Here is a 23,172-nt window from a genome sequence, read left to right as displayed (position 1 = left end):
CACTACAGAGCTAGTCATAGGCAACGGGACCTCGTGACCACCTTCTATCATTGTAGCATTATAGTTATACGACACAGCTTTATCAGACGAATACGGGACTGGGCCCACTAAACATATAACCAACGATGATACTGATCTATTGCTGACATTGTTACTATTGTTGCTGTCGTACTGAATTACCAATCTCTCTGACTGCTTGAAAATGGGTACTATGACATTCACATCGTCATCTACATGGCGGGATTGAACAATTTGAATCATGCTTTCATCCATTAGTCGTTGGATGTCCCTTTTCACAACTTCACAACCTCTTGAATTAATACTGCAAACAGCATAACCATCATGGTCATGCTCACAATCACTTACCAAGAAAATGTCCTTATGCATCTGCACCAAGGATCTTCGGATGAAACGCACATCAAAAACCTTAAACTCGCTAGGACAACCATCCACCATATTCACAAAAGAGTTCCCATGGGCGGGTAGTGGATTTGCTTTCACGTTCGGCGCACTATCCTCGAAGGACACCATTCCACTCTTCATCAGCTTCTAAACCTCATACTTGAGTGGATAACAGTTCTTAATGTCATGTCCGGGTGCTCCTTGATGAAAAGCATAACGGAGCTCAGGCTTGTACCACCATGGAAGTGGTTCTGGAATTTGTGGCGGGTTTCTTGGTTGGATTAGGTTCTTAAAAACCAAAGACGGGTATAATTCTGCATAAGACATAGGAATTGGGTCGAAAGAGACCTTCTTCCTCTCGAAGTTTTGTTGATGATGATTGTTGGTATTGCTGTTGTTGTAGGTGTTTGCTCGTTGTTGCGGTTGTTGTTGACGTTGTTGTTATTGACGTTGTTGTTGTTGACGTTGTTGTTGTTGAACTGGTGTTGATTGATTACTAGAGAAAACTGGAATGACTGAAGATACTTGATGGTGATGTTGACATGAGGGTTGATTCCTTCTGATTTGAGGCCTCATCTACCTCCCACTGCTTATTGCATTCGCTTCATTGTCCTTCTTCTTCCCAAACTTGCTGCCATATCTCTTACTCGACGATGTTTCATATTTCGACAAACGCCCCTCTCCGACTCCTTCCTCAAGCCTCATCCCCATGTTTACCATTTTGTTAAAGTCACTGGGGGCACTAGTAATCATTCTTTCATAATAAAATGAACCCAGAGTTTTCAGAAAGATCTTTGTAATCTCTTTTACCTCCAAAGGAGGAGTGATCTGGGCAGCTAATTCACTCCATCTTTGCGCATACTCCTTAAATGTCTCCTTATCCTTCTGAGACATAGACCTCATTTGGTCTCTATCAGGAGTCATGTCCATGTTGTACTTATATTGCTTGACAAAAGCCTTTCCCAAGTCGTTGAAAGTACGAACGCTTGCACTGTCTAATCCCATATACCATCTGAGCGCAACACCTGTCAGACTGTCTTGGAAGTAGTGAAGCAACAGTTGATTATTGTCATTCTGAGTAGACATCTTGCGATCATACATCACTAGATGACTGAGTGGGCATGTGTTCCCTTTGTATTTTTCAAAGTCAGGCACTTTGAACTTCACCAGGATCTTGACGTTGGGCACTAAACACAACTCAACAGCACTCTTACCAAACAAGTCCTTACCCCTTAGCGTCTTCAATTCCTTGCGTAGCTCAAGAAACTGATCCTTCATTTCATCCATTTTCTCATAAACATCCGGACCCTCAGATGGCTCGGAGTGATAAGCGGTGTCCTCTACATGAGGTAAGGTGTGCACAACGGGAGGTGGCACAGACATGACCGGGCTATATGCCGACATGGAAGCAAATGTAGGCGCAAAGCCTTCAGGCATGAAGTTCGACGGCATTCCCCACGGGAACCCGGCAGGCATAGTGGGTGCGAAATGGGCGGTAGCAGTAGGCATGGTAGAGGTAGCCACCTCTGAAATAACTGCCCTTTGAGGAGGAGGAGTTGCAGACGTTGGAGAAGCTTGGCTCTAAGCAGCAAGAACTGACTCCATCATGGTAGTCAGGCGGGCGATCTCGTCCTTCAGCTCTCTGTTCTCTTGCTCTAGATGCTCCATAATTTTTAGATGATTGGCGCGGGTATTGTATCGATGAGTCAGCTTGGCTAAAGCGCAGAAGAAACACCAATGAGACATTTGGCAAAAGAGAAACCTGCTTATGCAAATGATGCATGAAATGCAATGCTTATTTATTTATTTTATTTTCAAGGAACTTACTATATCACTTGCAAATATACATATATATCAACAATTGCAACAATTTTTATATGACAAAAAATCTCTTTTCATTTATATAATTGGAAGGATTACACTGAGTACAATTTCAGAAACCAAATGGAAAATACAAGAGAAAAGGAGACTAGTCATCCTAAGGATCCCTAACAACAATTTCATAAGACCTAGCTGAAGGCGCGTACTTCCTTCGAATGCGACAGATCTCGGTCTCAAAAGAAGCCTTCATCTGAGTCTTCTCGAGGACAAGTAGATCAACAACCTTCTTCCAAGCAACGGAAGGCTGAGGCATGCTAGAAGATGAAACCTTTGTTTCTCTCTGTCTCTTTGCCACTCGGTCTTCAAGTAGCTCAATAAGTGCATCTTTGTCCCTAGACTCCAACTGCAACTCTTCATGCTTCTTGCTCAAAGCACGAAAACATTCTTCCCATATATCTTTCTCTTGCTTCATCTTGACGAGTGCGTCTTCCAACTCCTCTATATCTTGGTTAGGGAGAGTTAATGGCTCAACCACAACCATAGACATAGGTCTTTCACAAGGATAAGGAATCTTCAACTCCAAAGCTCTCTTCTTCACCCAAAGAGTGTAAGCTTCCAAGGCTACACAATTGCACGGACCAAGCTCGGATCTTACCTTCCTATGCACATTATGCCAAGCATGCACAATCTTATGCTTCAAATGTTGGGGATCTTTACCCTCTTGATAGAAAAAACCTTCTAACAAAGTGTTATTAGGTTTGTCTCTCAAGGGGAACCCAAGTTGACGACGAGCCAAAGCAGGGTTGTAGTTAATTCCTCCTTGTGTACCAATGAGAGGCACATTGGAGAATTCACCACAACTATCAATAATGTCCAAATTGCTCAAAGAGGGATCATACCAAACTATATTATCATTAGTGAGAGACATAAGTCTCTGAGACCACCGTAGACATTATTTGTTCTCCACAAAAGCAGGTGTCTGAGGCAAGTGCGAAATAAACCACTTGTACAGAAGAGGAATGCAACAGACAATAGTTCCACCACCCTTAGAATTCCTTAGATGCAAAGAGAAATACATATCACTCAACAGAGTAGGCACAAGATTCCCAATCAAGAAAAGTCTAATGGCGTTAACATCAACAAAACCGTCAATGTTAGGGAACAAAGCTAATCCATAAATGAGCAACATAAAGATAGCTTCAAAAGTGTCCACACTATCGGCTTGAGAAAAAGAAGTAGCTTCCTTGATGAGGAAATCAGATGGCAACCCAAACAATCCTCCTTTTTTCACCCAATGAGCCGTTATCTCAGACTTCTTCAAGTGGAGAGCTTTAGCAATAAGACTAGATTGGGGAATCTCCTCCAATCCACTAAAAGGCCCCCTACTAGAAATAAGTATCCCCAAAAGATGAGAATACTCCTCCAATGTAGGCACAAGCTGAAAATCTGGGAAAGTGAAATAACGGTAGAGAGGATCATAGAACTACACTAGCACACTCAAAAGTCTTTCAACTACATCGGCAGACAAGATGGACAGAAGCTTCCCATGACGTTGTTTGAAGTCCAAGGGATCTAATACAAAATATGCTAGCTTCCTTAACTATTTCAAGTCGAGACATCTCAAATTGTACTTCTTAGTGTTCCTTCCTCCACAATCCATGGTCTGAAAATATTTGCAAATAATACCTCAGTTCCTTGAAATTTTCGTGTGATGAATGTTATGATGCGCATGAATGCATGAATGCAACAATCACAGATAAGGGATCACATACAAGGCAAACAAACAAAGGTCAAGGGATGAATCAATTCATTGTCAAGATCAATCATCCATTTTGGTGGATTATGGTTTACACCTTATCAACATCCAAGTTCCATTGATATTGATAAGACTTGATTGGATCAACCAAGAATCAAGGGTTTGTTGTAAGTCACGGGCATGGAGTCTGGGTAAGAACCATCCCAAAGGAGTGAACTAAGGATAAAAACCTGTAGATCATGTTCTAAAAAGTTCCCAGAGTCTTAATTCCATCTATCGGATATTACAGGTTAAGATGACTGAATCATCGCCCCATAATATTCTCAAGAGAAACTCGTCTGAGTGTAGTATCACGTAACAACTGTTATCAAGTCTACACTTGAACAATCTCTGCACTACGTCCTAAATAGGCCAAGAGGGGTAAATGTTCTACGGTCCTCAACTTCTCGGACCCAAATTAGAGATAGTAATGCCTAACCATAAATACTTGTGTGACATTCCCAAATCCAAAAGGGTCTCCACTGAGCAGATGGATCTCAAGCCAACTTGTTAAGGACTACTCCACACAAGTCTAACATGACTATACCATCCTCCTATCTTAATTGCACTCAAGTTTGGGTTAGAACTTATCTCACCACTCAGAGATCACCAAGCATAACAAGCAGATTATATCACACATACATATATACAAACATCACATATATACAAATATATACACACAAAAAGTAGGCTAAACCCACTGGAGACTACTCCCCAGCAGAGTCGCCACTTAATTTCTATAGCGGTAAATTCATGATCATCAAGCTATGGATAAGCTAGACATCAATAAAACAAGAGTCGCCACCGCGCTTTTATTGTTTCCAAGGGAAAAGGGAAAAAGTACGAACAAAACCCAAAAGTAAGAAGTTCTTAAATCAAAACTAATAAAATGTCAGAGATTACAGGTAAGGGGGTTGGTTAAACAGAGGGAAGGTGTTAGCACCCAAAGTGTCCTAGCTACTCCCAGGGAGCCCTTTTTATGTGCATATGTATTTGGTACAAAATGATGTTTACAAACAAATAGAATGAGGGGATGAGAAAAGAATTCATTAATTATATTTTTGTGTTTGACAAGACCTTCGGACTTGTGCCTACGTACTAACATAAAAATGAGGGATCAAAACCTCATAGTTCGTGATACAAATTTCAAAGTGGATGCATTGCTTTTAACAAAAATTAAGTTTGAAAGGCACAAAGGCCTAAAAATGGTTTGAATGAGTTAGTTATTTTTGGCCTTTTTTGAAAGTTAAAGTCAAGTATATTTAAGTTTATTTACAAATTTGATTTAAGAAAATAAGTTTGAAAATGCAATGGCATAAGGCCAAAGTTTCTATCTTATTGCAAAGTGGTCAAAGTTTAAAAAAAAAAAAAGTTCAAACAAAGAAAATTTTAAAAGGAGGGACAAATTTTGAAATTTAAGAAATGGGGAGAAGATGAAGAGACTAATCCTAAAATTAAAAGTTAAGGGTTGAAAAGATCTGACCAATGGGTAGCAATCTAATAAACAAGAATGTCAATAGAAACCCAGATTCCCTTGCATTTAGAATCAAGCAACACACAAATGCACAATTATATCAATCTTGAAGAGAAAGGCATCAAATAAAGATAGCCACATCCAAGCTTAGACACTCCATGATCTTCTTCAAATTAGCCCATGTAACAGATGAATTCCACAAGTCACAAGTTCAAAATAACAGCTTCACAATGATCATGTTGCAGATGAATTCAAAGGGATCTTGAATGATGTATCAGATGAAGTTTCAAATTGCAATCACTTGGTTTCACAAAAGTTGGAATTGGCCAAGTTCTTTAGCATAGGAATGTTGCCTAAGTTCTAAGTCCATTTGTCCAAGATCAAGTCAACAGTCCACACAAAAGTTTTTTTAGGATTTTTGTTGCTATTATGTACATTTATGGTCAAAGACCACACAAACAAACAAAGTATACACAAAATGAAATATATCACACAATATGGTCCAAGTGGACAAAGTGAAAATTGCATTAACATAAACAATTAGAATGGTATGAATAATGGCAAATGAATAAAGACTAAAATTAAATGACATTAAAGTAAATGGCTTGAAATTAAAAGTTAGTTGTTAATGAGTTAGAAGTTAGTATTGTTTTGCTTTTGCTTTTCATTTTTAAGTCATTCTTTGGAGAATACTCAACCCACTTATCACAAGCATGGATCCTTGAGCCAAGATATCTTCCAAAGGAAGGAAAAAAGGCCAAGTTTATACACAATACCATGAAAGAGGGGAGACTTACAATCTCACTAACTAGAATGCTATGCCTTTTGTGTCACAAATTTAGCATAATGTTAAGCAATCGTAATTGTACTTATGTAGAAGTCACAACTATTTGAGGTCGGGAAAAAAAATTGTGTTAATGCATGTTAGAGACATAGTATAATGGACTATGCTCATGAAACATACCACACACAAAAAGAATATGCAAAAGAGGTGCCATAATCTCATCCATACTTATGTTGATTTTTCAATCAACTAGCCTTAGGATTTTGAGATATCATAGGCCAAATGAGATGAATGCATAAAGAATGGGAATGAGATGAAGAGGGAGGGGAATGGATCAAAACTCCAATTGGTCAAAGGAGGATTTTTACAAAATTAATATCATCCATTCATTTTTGGAGATGGAATGTACATTCCATCAATCCCTAAATCCAATGATATTAACTTGACAAAGTCAAATCAACCTTGACCAAGGCCCAACAACAAGAGTCAAACTCTAACAAATCATCACAATTGGTCAACACAATTAATTGGCATTTATTCAAATTAAAAAGACTAAAATAATACATTTAAATTAAATATGGTTTGTCAAATTCCTAAAACCTCATCAAAACACCAAAGAATGGCCATGAGATTTATCATAGGTCAAACAAGGTCAAAGGACCTTGGAGAAAAAAATTCAGAATTTTAAAGACTTAAAAGTATTTTTAAACAATTAAAAACAAACACAAAATCAATTAAATTATGAAAAATATTAATAATGATCCAAAAAATCATTTTAATTCAAAATATGAAAAAGGAAATTTTTTGAATTTTTTTGGTGAAACACTCATACTTTTTGGATCAATATTAAAATTAATATGAATTAATGAAAATAAAAGGATTAAAATGAAAATAAAAAAATAGCAAAAAGACGTGGACCGCTTGATCTCCCTTATTAATTGAGGTGGCAAATCAAGTGGTCCTCAGCGCGCGTTCCATAATGGACACTAGTCAATGCGCTGCAAGGATGGTATTTAAAATCAACGCACGAGATTAAAACGTTTTATAAGGATCCTATGGTATGAGACGTGCCAACACACGGTCGGAGCTGTAGCTCTGGTCTTCTTCTCCGCTGGACCTCACCGGGCTGGTCCACCCTCAACCATCACCAAAATAAAAAGGAGGACATGATCTAAAAGAAAAAATGGCGTAGAGCACGAATCTGACCTCAATTTTAACTAACTCCACATATATAGAAAGATATGAGGAGTTGAATTTTGAGGTGTGTCAACTGAGTTGCTTCGATTTGACCTCTAAGCAACTCAATCTTCTTGCCTACATTGGAAGGACTTCAGACAACCAAAGATCCAAGAGAATTGAGTAGAATTGAGTGAGAGTCGAAGAGATGAAGTTTTCTGAAAATTACCTTCAATATTATGCAGTTCTTGATGTTGCTTGCTTCAAACACGATCTTATCACACTTGAGAAGCTAATAGGAAGTGATTGGAGAGGTTACAAGGTTGTGGATCCTGGAGTTATTGAATCTCCAACAGTTGAGATTCAAACTCAAATTTCAAATTGAAATTTCTCAGGTTTTCCTTTAGAATGAAAGGGTTTCAATGGGGGGAAAAGCTGGCGCACAAAGTGTGATTCAAATGAGCTCATAAGCCTTCTATTTATAGCCAAGGGGAATGATATTTGCACCCTTCAAAATCTGTCCAAAATTGGCAATGTGAATGGCACGAGTGCATGGGCATGTAAATGCCCATGATGCAATGCATTAAGGTCAAAAAATGATTCAAATTGAAGTCTGAATAAAGCTTGAATAGCAATGCATTGTGAACTGAAGTTTGTACAATTGATTTTTTCCAATGATGCAGCCATGTTAAAGCCATGCACAGACCTAGCAATCTTTGTCCAAAATGCATGAACTTGGGTTCTTTGGAAAGCTTGGATCAAGGGGAATAAGTTTAATGTTGAACATTTTTTCATTTGGATCTTGGAACATGGAGAATTTTGAGGTGGAAGTTTGGAAATTTCAACATGTTGAAAAAATTTCTAAGTGTCAAGCCATATATCTCAATATTCCACCTTGTTTAAATTTTTATGTGAGCTTCAAATGAGAAAAGTGTCTTTATCAAAGTTGTATCTATTTCAAATACCTTAAAAATGGTTACCAATTTCATGTCATTTGGATTTAGAATGATAGATTTATGCATTTTTGAAGTTGAGAAAAATCACTTGTTCAATGGTATAGGTCAAAAATGACCTATAATGTATCCTCATATCACATGCTCATAAAAGTTGAATTTGCTTTCACTACAAACATCAAAGTTGAAGTAGAAATCTTGAATTTTATTTTGAAACTTGTAAATCTTTCATATCATAAAAATTGAGCAAGTTATGGCCTTGGGAAGTTGACTTTCAAATTAGGGTTTAGACAAAATGACCTATAATGTTTCAACATAGAAAATGTTTTTCCAAGCAAAAATAGCTCTAGGTATCAACATGAAAGTTGTTTGGAATATTATTTAGAGTAACTTTACTCTTGGAATCATTTTCATATGGTGAAAATTGTAGGCGATAGGGTCTAGGGAGACCCAATTTGATCAGATGAATTCATCTGGCCAACCACCATCAACCAACTTGCTAACCTTCAATTCTTTGGACTTTTTTGGTTCATGGTAGATCATATATGCATAATATGATGAATTTTGAAGTGTCCCTTGAGAAATTTGATCAATTGGTGAGATAGCTTATTGGAGAAGTTACTCAAGATACCCAGTCAAACTAGGGTTTCCAAGGCAAATCACTTCCAAACTCTTAAAGAACACTTGATCAATATATCATGTAGGAATCAATGAAACTCATATATGATGATCATAACCATTCTTGAATCAATTCATGGTTATGATCTTTGTCATGAGGGTCCCAAACCCTAAATATGAACTTGATAAATCAATGGGATCATGCCTTACCTACAAAAGAGTTAGGCAAATGCAAAGACATATTTTTGGTATTTTGGCTAGTAAAATGATAATATACAAGTATGATATAATCACATAGTGCTTGGTGATCTCTCCCAAAACAAACCCAATGAAGGAGGGGTAAGGAGGATGCCAAGGTATGATCCCAATGTTAATGCTTATGATGAAATTGCATGAGGGATCTTAGGGTCAAAATTGAGGTCTTACAGCGTGCATTAGCATTTCCAACATGACCAATTGGCTTTATGAGAGTGTCATCCAAGATGATATGTACGAGCACAATGCTGACACATTTGCTGCAGGTGACCCACCAGAGGAAGAAGTACAGGAAGAGATGTAGGATCATGAGAAATTTGCTGCTTCACCAGAGGACTCCACACACCCAGTGTCGGGTTGTCATATGTGACGCCGGAACAATGGTCGTGGATGCAAACTGAAATTGGCGACCTTCGAGCGGAGCAAACACGCCAAGGCTTAGAGCAAGCCCCTCAAGGGACTCTAATGGAAGAGATGCACGCGATGATGTAACGTCTGATGTTGCAATTTTCGCCACCATAGTGAACCTGTGTGAGTCCCTCTCTATCTTGGATTGAACATTGCGGACAATGTTTAGGTCACATGTGTGTGTGGAGGGGTGGTTATTAGTTGTTATTTTGCTGTTTTTGTTCTTGGTATTCTTCAAATTTTTAATTAAGTTGTGTGGTATTATATTTGTTACAGATAAAGGACATTCGTGCCGGATGAATGATGAAGCTTGAAGCGATTAGATGGAAGACACACACCCCTACTTACTCTTTTGGAAACCCTCGAAAGTTGATGCTACTGACCCGAACAATCAGACGTGACTCCCTGTCACTGGATTTCATAGGGATACTTTGTAACCGAAGAGAAGATGAAGCTACATCATACTGAGAGATATCTTGGAAGCCTGCAAGCTAGACAAAACATGGTGAGGACTACAAAAAGCCAAACACTTGTCATCATGAGAGTTGTTTAGGCATGTCTCTGTCTCTCTGGGTTTGCATTAGAGATACTGAAATTACATAACACACTGTACACACTGAAGCATTTTTTTTTATTTTTTATTTTTTAACCCTGAGCCTTTCAAGCCAACCCGCCATTATTACCCTTCGTTCACCAATTTTGAGCCATATTTCCTTTTGTTTGTTATTTAACCACTGTATATAACCATAAGCCCATAGACTACCACACCTTGCTTAGATAAGTGTTGTTTACCCCGAAGCTGCAGAAAAGCCTAAGTTTGGGGTTTCACTAAAATGTTGAGGACACCTATGAATGGTAGATAAGTGCAAAGAGAAGAAAAAATTCAAAGAAAAAAAAAGATCATGAAGCACTTATCTAGAAGTATTAAGGTTGGTAAAAAGCATGCTCAAAAGAGCAACAAAAGAAATATATGAGCCAATGAATTCAACAAGAACGGTGTCCAAAAGAAATACCCCCAATTTTTAAATTGAACAACAGTTACGAGGGTAACAACACGAAATTTGAGCCTGAACCCCAAGTATTCCTTTTTTTTTATTTTAACTCCCCACCTTACACCTTAGCCCCGCTACAACCGAAAAAGTCCTCGAATAGTGTGTGTTGTGTGTTTCTTGTTATGAAGGTATTTGTATTTCAAACCTAAGAGTTGACTTTGCATGCTCTGTTTTGCTTTAGTGTAAACACTTTGATCCCGAGAGATTTGGTGAGAGTGTGAAAAGCTACAGGCCAAAAGATGTGTCAAAATGAAAATGTGGCTAAAGTCGGAAATCGGGAAAGAGTAAAACTGTGATTGAAAAGTGAAGAGGAGATCGTGAAAGATCGCAGTAGCATTGTGGATGCGAAGTTTGGGGGTAACCGTCCTGATGTCTCGAGCATCACTTGAGGACAAGCAATGAGATAAGTTTGGGGTTGTGATCAGTCTCCAATTCTACTTGTTTTCTGACACTCATTCGACACCTTTGTACGAAGTCGGTAACACATTAGTCCACGTATTTTATTGTCTTGTTTAGTAATTTAGATGTTTTGTATTGTTGTTTCCATTTGTCGATTACATGTTATATGCATTATCATACTCCATTTTATGTCCCTTTGTGGTAGTTCTTTTGGTTTCAGGTGTAAGCAAGTGTACCAGAGGGATAAATAAGCAAATCGGATGTTCCGGGCCCGTCAGAAGAAGAAAATTAGACATACAATAGTCCTGACATGACCACCCGTGTTGCCTAACATGGTCCGCGTCAGGAAAAGGCACTTGGAAGAGGAAAACAGGGAGCTGACACGGGTGCCCGTGTCAGCTGACACGCCCGTGTCAGCCTCCCTGAAGGGGCGTGTCAAGGACTTTTGCTCCAGAAGCCCAACATGGACTGGCGTGTTGCCTGACATGGCCAGTGTTGGCTTGGGCACTTGATTTTCCAGTTTTATGTTGTTTTTGGCACGGCTTATCCCTGAGGGCATTTTGGACTTTTGCTAGAGAAAAATTGTCATCAGGAACTATTTACAGGAGATTTGAATATGGTGAGAAAACTTTATACACAATCAAAAATTAGAGACACGAAGGTTGAAGCAGTGGAAAGCAAAGAAGAACGGAGATCCTTCAAGAGCGGACGCGATTGAAGATCAACAGAATTCTGAACTTTTTGTAATGTCTCAATTTTATCTTGTATCTAATTTGAATAATATGATAGGCTAAACCCCCCAATGCCAGGGAGGTATCCCTGAATTGATCATGTAATGACTCTGATGTTAGATTTTCCTTAATATATGTTATTTGTTATCAATTTCACTGTGTGATTTGCGTAATGATTTCCTAATCAGAAAAATTAAGATTGATGTATGGTTAACGATTAGCAGGATTACAATTGTTAAGGTTTTTATACAGTGAAACCATAGTAGATATCACCTAGGACTATGGCTACCGGTTTATTCTTGTTAAATTAAAATGACTTGGTTTCATCATAATCACCTAAGGACTTAGAGGTTAGATTGAATACCAAAGGTTTCCCTCCGAGGTCTTAGAGGGAAACAATCTTAGGATCCGGTAATTGAAATAATTCTCATTATTAAGGAGATATACACTCAAGGGTCATTACAGGAGATTCACACACCATCCTTGGCATATGATATTAATTTGTAAAAATATTTATTTGTTTTCTTTTTCCTTACAGTGAATTTCACAAAACCAAAACTATTACTTTTGTTTAATTGAGTGACTGTTTACTCATATATTGACGCGCAATCCTCGATATCGATCTTTGGGAAACATCCCTCTTAGTACTACATCGGCAAAATAGTACACTTGCTATTTTCCCGATCATGCGCCTATATTCAAGCTTCTTCAGAAAGATCAGTCTTGTGATTGGACCGAAGACTTCCAGAAAGCTTTTGATAGTATCAAAGAGTATCTGCTTGAACCTCCGATTTTGTCTCCGCCTGTGGAAAGAAGACCATTGATCATGTATTTAATTGTGCTTGAAGAGAGTATGGGTTATGTTCTTGGTCAGCAAGACGAAACTGGAAAGAAAGACTATGTTATTGACTACCTCAGTAAGAAATTCACCGATTGTGAGACTCAGTATTCTATGCTTGAAAAGACTTGTTGCGTATTAGCTTGGGCTGCTAAGCGTCTGCGTCAGTATATGTTGAATCATACTACTTGGTTGATATCCAGAATGCATCCGATCAAGTATATTTTTTAGAAGCATGCTTTAATTAGGAGGATTGCCCGTTAGCAGATGTTGTTATCAGAGTATGATATTGAATATCGATCTCAAAAAGCAATCAAGGGTAGTGTCTTGTCTGACCATTTGGCTCACCAACCTATTGAAGATTACCAATCAGTGCAGTATGACTTTCCTGATGAAGAGATCTTATACTTGAAAATGAAAGATTGTGATGAACCATTACTTGAAGAAGCGCCAGAACCTGGTTCCAGTTGGGGCATGGTATTTGATGGAGCTGTTAATCAATATGGTAATGGCATTGGGGCAGTGATTATTACTCCTCAAGGCATGCATTTTCCATTTACAGCTAGATTGACTTTCAAGTGCACAAACAACATGGCTGAGTATGAAGCTTGCATTATGGGGCTTGAAGAGGCCATTGATCTCAGAATCAAGTATTTTGACATCTATGGAGATTCAGCTTTGGTTGTAAATCAGATCTAAGGTGAATGGGAGACTAATCAACCTGGTTTGATACCATATAGAGATTATGCGAGGAGGATTTCAACTTTCTTTACAAAGGTTGAGTTTCATCATATCCCTTGAGATGAAAACCGGATGGCAGATGCTCTTGCAACTTTAGTTTCGATGATTATAGTGAAGTATTGGAATAAGGTTCCTAATTTAACTGTGATGTGTCTTGATAGGCTAGCTCATGTATTTGTTGTTGAAGAGGCCAAAGATGAGAGGCCGTGGTATTTTGATATCAAGTGTTTTCTCCAAAGTCAGATTTACCCGCCTGGGGCATCTTTGAAAGATAAGAAGACTTTGAGGAGATTAGCCGGTAACTTCTAACTGAATGGTGATTTATTGTACAAGAGAAACTTCAATATGGTTTTGCTCAGATGCGTGGATAGACACGCAGCAGGCTTATTGATGACAGAAGTCCATGAAGGTTCCTTTGTTACTCATTCCAATGGACATGTTATGGCTAAGAAGATGTTGCGAGCAGGTTATTATTGGCTGACAATGGAATCTGACTGTTGCAAGTTTGTGAAGATGTGCCATAAGTGTCAAATCTATGCAAAGAAGATTCATGTTCCTCTGACACTATTGAACGTCATTTCCTCTCCATGGCCCTTCTCTATGTGGGGAATTGATATGATTGGCATGATTGAGTCTAAAGCATCAAACGGACATCGTTTCATTTTGGTGGAAATTGACTACTTCACAAAATGGGTTAAAGCGACATCGTATGCGAATGTAACCAAGCAAGTTGTTGTAAGGTTTATCAAGAATCAGATTATATGCCATTATGGTGTGCCAAGATCATTACTGATAATGGATCGAACTTGAATAACAATATGGTGGAAGCTCTTTGCAAAGACTTCAAGATCGTACATCATAATTCTTCTCCCTACAGACCTAAGATGAATGGGGTTACTGAAGTTGCAAACAAGAACATCAAGAAGATCATCCAGAAGATGGTTGTGGCGTATAAAGACTGGCTTTAGATGCTCTCATTTGCCTTGCATGGGTATTGTACATCCATCCGCACTTCAACAGGGGCAACCCCTTTCTCACTTGTTTATGGCATGGAAGTTGTGCTCCCCGTAGATGTTGAGATCCCAGCATTGCGTGTGCTGATGGAAGCCAAGTTGACTGAGGTTGAATGGTGTCAGACCAGGCTTGATTAGTTAAATTTAGTTGAAAAGTAGAGATTGACTGCCATGTGTCATGGTCAGTTATATCATCAGAGAATGAAGAAAGCTTTTGATAAGAAGGTCAGACCTCATATGTTTAGAGAAGGTGACCTTGTGCTCAAGAAAATTCTATCTTTCAAACCAGATTCTAGGGGAAAATAGACTCCTAATTATGAAGGCTCATACGTTGTTAAGAGAGACTTTTCAGGTGGTGCTTTGATTCTTACAACTATGGATGGTGAAGAGTTCACTCGTCCTGTGAATGTCGATGCAGTCAAGAAATACTTTGCCTAAAAAAGAAAAGAACAACTCACTAAGTTGAAAACCTGAAAGGGCGGCTTAGGAAAAAATGAGCGTCTCGGTGGATTGAACTCGAAAGGGCGATCCAGACAAAAGTTAGAGACATAAAACAGAAAAAGAATTATCCCGATAAATTGAGTACCCCACCTTGGGGCAATTTATGCAAAAATTAGGGATTATGGCAAGTAACTGCATTCTGCTGATCTTCAGTTTTGAAGATTTTTCTTGAGCAAGTTGGTCAAGTTTGGTTCATCATCCCCAGCGGCAGCCAAGAACACAGTGGATATCAAGAGTTGGTAGAAGGATCAGTGATCATTGTATTCAATGTAGCTCTTTTCCATGTAAATTACCATTTTTCAACTTTTGTAAATATCTATGGAGTCTTGTCATTTACAGACTACCATTCTATTAAATAAATTTGAGCTTTTATCCAATTGTTTCTACTCTTATTTATTATTCAGCCAAATAGATTTAAATTTTATTATGATCATTTTTGAAATTAAAATTTTAAATTAAAATCATGTTTTCTTAAATATATAAAAGTAGTTCTTTTTAAGCAATCGATTTCATTTAAAAGAATATCAACAATGGTTTGAAAACAGTAAGCCATAAATGTGGAGCATTGTTGGTTCTCCCCAAGCAGTTGGCGTGACCCCTGTCTTTCATCCCCGGTAGCATGTCAGCATCCGATGTTTGCTAGTTTCCCCAACCAAGTTTTGTTGACATTCATAGCCGAGTTTGTTGGCCTCCCTTGAGTTGTAGGCGCGCTATTTCAGCAGTTTGTTTCGTTTCGGCGGAATTTTGGCTTCTCCGTAAATCACCATCAGATTCGTCCCCAGCCAGAGTTTCTCCCTGATTCTGAGCATCTATTTGTGTTATTCCCCTGAGGGGTTGTCTCCCATTTAATATTGTGTTAACCTAAAATTCCCCGCAGGCTTGATAACAGTTTCCTCAGCAGATCCTTATGCTTTCCCCGGCCAAGATTGAGCCTTTGAGATGTTTGATCTCTTCTCTAGTAGTTGTTTCCCTCTTGTGTGGACTGACCTAGAATTGTATTGATGATTCAAATCAGCGACATTTGCATCTTTTGCAATCGTTTTGTTAGCATAATTATCACATATACATTCAGAAATTTCATTATTGCATCATTACACCTTGTGATTCATTGTTATTTTGACTTTCTGCTATGGTGGTACTTTATCCCCATGCAGGTTTGGTGTGTTTATCCTCCTTCAATTGTAGAGTGTCATCCCTTTAAGAAGAAAGACTTTAACCTTTCTCATATTCCCCACTGAGTTATTTCCTCGTGGATGATTATTATTTCAGTTTTCTCCCTAGTTGATTATCTGGATGGAACCTTTCCTCTTGACTTATATTCTCATTGGGTTGAGTCTTGATTGACTGTTTCTTTCTAGATCTTACCTAGATAGATTCCCTTGGTCCTCTAAGAGTCTATTACCCAGTAACTGGTAATATTCTTCTTAGTTTGCAGTTTGTTACTTCTGTCCAATACCCGGCAGGAGTAACCCTTTTTTCTCCCCAGTGGATTCGTTTTCACGTTTCCCTAGGAGGTATATCCTTGATATGTTCACTTTAATCGGTGACGGATATCCTCTTTCTGGTATTCTACCCAGTAAAAAGGTAGTTGTAATTCCTATTTCTTCCTCAGAGAGATAATCCTTGATATGTTCATCCTAACCGATTACGGGTTTCCTTCTCTTTGCGGTTTTCTGCCCAGTACCCGGTAGTTGTAAATCCTGCTTTTCTCCCCTTTGCAGAGTTTATCCTTGATATGTTCATCTTAACTGATGACGGATATTTTCTTCGTGGTTTTCTATCTAGTAACTGATAGATATAGTTCATATTCTTCCCCTCGAAGTCTATCCTTGATATGTTCATCCTAACCGGTGACGGATATTCTCTTTCTGGTATTCTATCCAGCATTCGATAGATGTAATTCCTACTTTTTTAGGCAGTATATCCTTGATATATTCATCCTAACCGATGACGGATATCCTCCTTGATTTCCCCAGGCAAGTCTATCCTTGATATGTTCATCTTAACCGATGACTGATTTTCTTTCCTTTGAGTCTATCCTCGATATGTTCACTTTAACCAGTAACGGATATTCTATCCCTTTAGTCTTCTACCCAGTAGCCGATAGTTGTAAACCCTATTTTTGGTGTTCCCATCAGTTTATTCTTACCCAGTAACCGGTAATGAATACGCCTCCTGGTTTCCTTCAGCGAGTCATCCTTGATATGTTTACCCTAACTAGTAAAAGATGTCCTCTTTGCCAGATTTTTGTTATCTCCTTACCCAGTAACCGGTAGTGGATAATATACTTCTGTTACTCCTGTGTTGAAGATCATTTCTTCCCCAGTTGAGTGTGAGTGTGTGTAACACCCTTCTAAAATACCCCAAATATTTAATTAAAATAGCAATATATCAATCAGAGTAGATATGCAATTAAGGGTGTCACACAATCACTTCACACCATTCACCAAAATAACTGTCATGCTCTTTTATTAATTCGAAACATAAGCATTTGCATAATACGCAGCGGATAGAAATCTCATCAATCATTGTAAAACATGTAACACATTACATGTAAAATGGTTCAACAACCAACAATAAGACAATTAAAAACATCCCATCTCGATGTTACATCTATCAGAGCATGACCCACTAAGGAACTACACTAGACTCCAAGCACTAGCTCCTACTCAATCATTGCTCGTTACCTGAAACATAGTTGTAAGGGTGAGTTCCTCAATCAATATAATAAGCATTATAAAATCTCATGTAATGCTAAGTAATTTAACACATATCATCACCCTAACTAGATCACACATATTCAGCAACGACAATCTCAACTCATAATCATCATCATCATCATACTCAAACTCAACACAACCATAAAACACGCATATAATATTGGAATACATCCATTCATATTATACGCCATACATACATTATGCAATGAGACTCCATGCATGCGGTACCGACTATTCGTGAACATATAGTTCAACCTCACCGACCAAATCCAGGTACGGCTACCAAGCCCACTAGTCCCACTCATTTGAGACCTAGTGACTCACTCACTAATTCCTCACCATGGGAATTAGCTACCACCCCAAGGGCTATGATATGCACGCTAATCACCTAGCATGCAAACATCAACAATCATCCACAATGATTCACTCACTAATTCCTCACCATGGGAATTAGCTACCACCATAAAGGCCATAATATGCAAGCTAAATCACTTAGTCATGCAAACATTAACAATCATCCACAATGGACATATGCTCACACTCTAAGCCATAAACAGTCCATTCATAATTTCATACATGATAGATACATTCACCACATTATGCATATCATCATACATCATCAACATATTCACCACATAATCATATCATGTCATATCACATAATCAATCACAGCATTAGCACACTCTACTAATACCTATACTACTCAAAACAACGGGAAATGATCCCTACTCTATCATACATCAGCTAAATTACATTACTCAGCTGAACAACCAAAAACTGCACAACAACAGCACAGAAAAATCACAATCCTGCCCATACGCGTATTGCCTAGTCCCATACACGTATTGCCCATTTCTACGCCAATCCCATATGCGTATCACCCGTCTCATACGCGTATGCTACGCGTACCACTTCCCCATACGCGTACCAACAGAGACCAAACCACGTTCAAAACATCATCTTTCTCATCCATACGCGTAATGCCTAATGCCATACGCGTACCAGACCATCTCATACGCGTATTGCCTAGTGCCATACGCGTATGACCAGAAACCAGATTTCCAGATCTGCTATGGTCTTCTCTGCTACGAGATCTACCAATTCCAACCTCCTACGATCCAATTTTTCACAGTAATCGTTCATATCATCTAACACGAATCATACCCTATTCAATTTCACCAATTCTAACATCTTTACATCTAATTCCTACGAATTCCTCTCAATCATAATCCAATTTCGTTCAAAAGTTCACAATTTCATCATGCATCATTCCGAATAGAGTCAAATCAATGGTCTATCACTACCCACTACATGTTATCCCATAATACCCATTAATCGACGATAAACCCCCCTTACCTGAGTTAATCCGGCGAATCTTTAAGCTTCAAGCTTTTCCTTCTTCAACCTTCTTCTCTGGCTCTTTGCCTCTTTTCCACTTTTCGGCCGCTTCTCTGCTTTTCACGTAAAACCCTTTCTTTACCAAAAATGGACTTTTTCTTATTTCCAACTTATATATTTTCCAATAATTATTATTCCAATAATAATAATAATAATAATAATCCAATAATTCCAATTATTTAATTAAATTAATAAATATAATATTAACTTAAATTAAATAATTATCTTATTTTTATCGGGGTGTTACAACTCTCCCCCACTAAAAGAGTTTTCGTCCTCGAAAACATACCTCAAGCGAATAACTCCGGATAAGACTCCTTCATCTGACTCTCAAGTTCCCAAGTCACATTGCCACCTGCTGGTCCTCCCCAAGCTACCTTCACCAAAGTAATCTCTTTACCCCGCAACTGCTTCAACTCTCGATCCTCAATCCTCATAGGTGATGTTTCAACAGTCAGGTTATCTCTCACCTGTACATCATCTACTTGGACCACATGCGACGGATCAGGAATGTACCTCCTCAACTGAGACACATGAAAAACCTCATGCAAATTCGTAAGTGACGGCGGTAAAGCGATACGATAGGCTACCTCTCCTATCCTCTCCAAAATCTGATAAGGACCAATAAATCGAGGTGTTAGCTTCTTCGACTTCAAAGCTCGACCAACCCCAGTTATCGGAGTAACACGAAGAAACACATGATCTCCCTCTTGGAACTCAAGTGACTTCCTCCTCTTGTCGTGATAACTCTTCTGACGACTCTGAGCAATCCTCATCTTCTCCTGAATCATCTTAATCTTTTCCGTAGTTTGTTGAACAATCTCCGGTCCAACCACAGCACTCTTACCGGACTCATACCAACATAAAGGTGTCTGACATCTCCTACCATACAAAGCTTCAAACGGTGCCATACCAATGCTCGAATGAAAACTATTGTTGTAGGTAAACTCAATCAAAGGTAAATAACAATCCCAAGCACCTCCCTTTTCTAAAACACAAGCCCTCAAAAGATCCTCCAGTGACTGAATCGTCCTCTCAGTCTGACCATCAGTCTGCGGATGATATGCAGAACTCAATCTCAGCTTAGTTCCCAAAGCCCTCTGCAAACCTTCCCAGAACTTCGATGTAAATCTAGGATCTCTGTCCGAAACAATACTCGACGGAATACCATGCAAACTTACAATCCTCTCAATATACAACTCGGCTAATCTCTCTAACGGATAATCCATTCTGATCGGAATGAAATGAGCCGATTTTGTCAATCTGTCTACAATCACCCAAATAGCTTCAAAATTCTTAATTGTCCTCGGTAAACCAGAAACAAAATCCATACTGATACTATCCCACTTCCACTCTGGAATAGCCAACGGTTGCATTAGCCCAGACGGCTTCTGATGCTCAATCTTTGACTTCTGACAAGTCAAACAAGAATAAACAAAACTCGCAATTTCTCTTTTCATTCCCGGCCACCAAAATAACTTGTTCAAATCATGATACATCTTCGTAGCCCCAGGATGAATACTCAGGCCACTACGATGTCCTTCCTCAAGAATACTCTTTTTAAGCTTGGTAACATCCGGAATACACACCCGATTACCAAATTTCAAAACACCATTCTCATCAACTCTGAATTCACCACCTTGACCTTGGTTCACTAGAGTCAACTTATCAACCAAAAACACATCGGATTTCTGACCCTCTCTAATATCATCCAGAATACCACTCGTTAACTTCAACATTCCCAATTTAACACTATTGTGAGTATTCTCACACACCAAACTCAAGTCTCTAAACTGCTCAATTAAATCCAATTCCTTAACCATTAACATAGACATATGCAATGATTTCCGACTCAATGCATCGGCCACTACGTTTGCTTTACCCGGATGGTAATTCAAACCAAAGTCATAATCCTTCAGAAACTCTAACCATCTCCTCTGTCTCATATTCAGCTCTTTCTGATCAAACAAATACTTTAAACTTTTATGGTCACTGAAAACCTCAAATCTTGACCCGTACAAGTAATGCCTCCATAACTTCAGAACAAATACCACAGCTGCCAACTCTAAATCGTGTGTCGGATAGTTCCTCTCATGAACCCTCAGTTGTCTCGAAGCATAAGCTATAACCTGCTTGTTCTGCATCAACACACCACCCAAACCCAACAATGAAGCATCACAGTAAACCTCAAGTAATTCCGACGGACTTGGTAATATCAGAATAGGAGCAGTAGTTAACCTTCTCTTTAACTCTTGGAAACCTTCTTCACATTTTGAGTCCCAAACAAACGCTTGCCCCTTTCTAGTCAACATCGTCAATGGTAACGCCAACTTAGAAAATCTCTCAATGAATTTCCTATAATAACCTGCAAGTCCAAGAAAACTCCTTATCTCAGAAACTGACTTCGGAGCTTCCCACTTAGATACCGCTTCTATCTTAGAAGGATCAACAGCAACACCACCTCTTGAAACCACATGACCAAGAAAACTAACCTCTTCTAACCAAAATTCACACTTGGACAGTTTAGCAAATAACTTCTTTTCTCGTAAAACTCCTAAAACCACTCTCAAATGTTCAGCATGCTCTTCTTCAGATTTCGAATACACCAAAATATCGTCAATAAACACCACAACAAACTTGTCTAGATACGGATGGAAAATTCTATTCATATACTCCATGAATACTCCAGGCGCATTAGTCACACCAAAAGGCATTACAGAATATTCATAATGTCCATACCTTGTTCTGAAAGCAGTCTTCTGAATATCCTCAGTTTTCACACGTATTTGATGATACCCAGATCTCAAATCTATTTTGCTGAACACACTCGCACCAACCAACTGATCCATCAAATCATCAATCCTCGGCAAAGGATACCGATTCTTGATCGTTACTTTATTCAGTTGCTTGTAGTCCACACACAACCTCATAGTACCTTCTTTCTTCTTAACCAATAACACTGGTGCACCCCACGGCGACACACTCGGACGAATAAATTTCTTATTCAACAGATCTTCCAACTGACTCTTCAATTCAGTTAACTCAACAGTAGACATACGGTAAGGAGCCATCGATATCGGCCTAGTACCAGGTACCAAATCAATCGAGAACTCAACTTCACGCTCTGGCGGCAATTCATTCACTTCTTCAGGAAACACATCTGGAAAATCACACACCACGGCTAGATCCCAATTCACCAGTTTATCTTTAGCCTCCAAAGTCGCTAACAGCATAACAACTCTGCCCCATCGGCTACTTCCTCATTCACCTGCCTTGCTGATAGAAACAAACTCTTTCCTTCCTCAATCTCAGGAAAGATCACAGTCTTATCAAAACAATTGATATAAACTCGGTTAAACACCAACCAGTTCATACCCAGGATAACATCAACCTGTACTAGTGGAAGACACACAAGGTCCATTCCAAAGTCTCTACCAAAAATACTCAAAGGACAATTAAGACAAACTGAAGTAGTAGTCACTGAACCCTTCGCAGGAGTATCAATCACCATACTACCATGCATCTCAGATATCTCTAACTTAAGTTTCACAGCACAATCCAAAGATATAAAGGAATGAGTCGCACCTGTGTCAATAATAGCTACAAGAGGAAAGCCATTAATATAACACGTACCTCGGATCAAACGATCATCTGCAGAAGTCTCAGAACCCGATAAAGCAAAGACCTTGCCTCCCGACTGATTCTCCTTCTTCGACTTAGGACACTGTGGGCTAATATGACCCAACTCTCCACAGTTGAAACAAGTCACAGTCTTCGACCGGCACTCTGCCGCCAAATGACCACCTTTTCCACACTTGAAACACTTCCTCTCAGCACTGGTACACTCATGGATACGATGTCCAGCCTGACCACATCTGTAACACTTAGCAGGGGCACTAGAGTCTCCCCCACTAGGCCTCTTCATCCCACTCTGTCTCTGAAAACCTTTGCCAGCTGCATACGGTTTTCCACGATCATTCTGATTCTTGCCTTTCCTATCAACCCTTTGCTGATAGCTCTCTGCTCTAGCCTTGGTATCCTGTTCAAAAATCCTGCAACAGTCAACCAAGTCAGAAAACACTCTAATCCGCTG

This window comes from Lathyrus oleraceus, chromosome 3, assembly GCF_024323335.1.
Source record: "Lathyrus oleraceus cultivar Zhongwan6 chromosome 3, CAAS_Psat_ZW6_1.0, whole genome shotgun sequence".
Lineage (NCBI taxonomy): Eukaryota > Viridiplantae > Streptophyta > Magnoliopsida > Fabales > Fabaceae > Lathyrus > Lathyrus oleraceus.
The sequence above is the reverse complement of the archived record's forward strand: the minus strand, read 5'-3'. Positions refer to the sequence as shown.